Source organism: Myotis myotis, unplaced genomic scaffold, assembly GCF_014108235.1.
Source record: "Myotis myotis isolate mMyoMyo1 unplaced genomic scaffold, mMyoMyo1.p scaffold_m19_p_4, whole genome shotgun sequence".
Lineage (NCBI taxonomy): Eukaryota > Metazoa > Chordata > Mammalia > Chiroptera > Vespertilionidae > Myotis > Myotis myotis.
Window position 1 is genome coordinate 107,533,798 of NW_023416346.1, and position 2,416 is coordinate 107,536,213.

Below are 2,416 nucleotides of genomic sequence, written 5' to 3' on the forward strand. Positions count from 1 at the left end.
ACATCGATCAGCTGCCTCCTGCACATCTCCTACTGGGGATATGCCCGCAACCCAGGTACATGCCCTTGACCGGAATCGAACCTGGGACCTCTCAGTCCGCAGGCTGACGCTCTATCCACTGAGCCAAACCGGTTTTGGCAACAATTGAATTTTTAAGAACTTTTCAAAATTGCTTTACAATTTCATAATGATACTCGGACTGCCATGTTAAGAAGAGACTGACATGGGAGAAGAGACAGAAGGTGGGAGAGCAGTAAGAAGCAGCATTGCCAGGCAAATCTTTTATTGTCTAAATCAGATAACTTTAATTAAGAGGTTATTGCAATAATTGAGATAAGATTTGTTGTTAGCTTGTACCAGGATGGGGGCAAAGCAGATAGTCAGCAATAGTCAGATTCTGGAAACATTTTGATGTTAAATTCAACAGGCTTTTTTGATGGTTTAGATAACGATTATTTTCTATCCTTCTATCATCTTTTTCCCTCACTGTTCTAGGGCATTATCCTCCCTTACTGCAGTTCTGAAACAACATTCTAATTGCTTGGTTTTCTCTAGTCTTGTCTCTCTACAACTCAAAATTCAAGTTTAACTAATATTTCTTAAAATACAAATCTGATTATTCACTACCTAAGTCCTTTCAACAATTTATTTTTTCCCTTTGGATAATGTCTGACTCTTAAAAATAGATGACATTCACTGCACAAGGTCAGAACTTCTGCTATGTAACCAACTTCCACCTTTTGTATGACTAAGTCCTATTCACTCCCTATTTCTTAACCTAAATATGGCATCCTCAGGAATACCATCACTGGGATAGGTTTTGTTCCATGGTCATAGGATCCCATAAAATTCTAATTTTTCCTACCATTGCATTCATCAGGCTACATTATAATCCTTTCTTTAACTGGATGTTTTTTCAACTGTTTTGTAACTTTATGGGAGGAGAGACATATAAATCTCTTGTTTATTGTGGTATCCCTAGACCTAGAAGAATGTTTGGCACAGAGTACATAATCAACAAATATTTTAAATAAATGATTAATAAGTTAACTAATTATGTACTTGCATTTATATTTGCACAAGGATTATTGAGACCTCCAAAATAATAGATGGTATGCTTCATAACAGCACACTAAATGGTGCCACTAATAATTATATTTGCTAAAAATAACTGCATAGAATGAGTTTTTTCTTTGACTTAAAACATACTTATATATATTACAAAACATAAATATGACTGTATATTTTGACAGTTTAAAAATAATTACTTCAATCTCTAATTAACTAGAATTTACTTTATTTCTACAATATAAAAATAAAATAAAAATTTATTTCTGTATATTTTATTTCACTACTTCTCAGTAAGATGACATAGAAAGAATAGACACATAAAACAAAACAAAACATTTCTTTCTCTTACTGTAACCAATAATGAAAAACAATGAAATGACTCTAGAATGGAAGTCAAGGAGACATGAGAATTATAAAAGAAAAGAGGGCATATTTAAAACTTTAGAGGAGGATTAATAATTTAAGTGTGCACGTTATTGAAAGAATAAACTAAATTTCACATCAAAAAAATTAAAAAATAAAAATAAAAATTAATAACATTAAACATAAATGTTATGAACTATGGCCTTTTTAAAAGGAGCATCTTTTTTATTTCTAGCTAGAATTTGACCCAGAATTAATCTCATCCTATCTACCAAACTTACTCATGTGGGAAAAAAAAAGATATGCAATACTTGGTGCCCAGAATTTAGTTTCTAATGTATTTTCTCTTTCTTTGTAGAAAAGGGAGAAAAAAGGAACTAGCACTCTTGGATAATAACTAATCCCATGACCTGAAACATATTATGGCTGCCCCAAAATTAAGACAATTTCAAAGATGGCTTGGATAGTACGAGTACAAATGAGCTAATTTAAAAAGGATTCTCATTTTCTAAGTTTTGACACTATACACATAACAGAGAAAATAGTGCTGTAATTATTTTAGTCTATGAACAAAAGCATGTAATTTGCACTTAATTAATTAATTATTTTAATAAGGAAGTATAATGTCTATATAATATCATTTTTCTATTAGGTAATTATCTTTTTATGAAGAGTAAATTTGTACCTTTCTCAATATTTGTTACATAAGCCAAATTGTGTAGGAAAATTAAGATTCTACAGAAACAAATTCATTATAACTGGTGGTCTCTCACCATGTACAGGCAGTCCTCAGGTTACATCTGACTCAACGTATGTCGTTTCATGATTACATCACCATCTCCCATTTACAGTATTTATAAAAAAATGTTCTGTCATTTCAATGTATGTACATATGTGCTTTATGTTTTTTATTATTTAATTACCACAAGTAAAGGTCAGGAATTGTTATCTTTCTTCAAATTATTTTTACTGTTTCACTTCA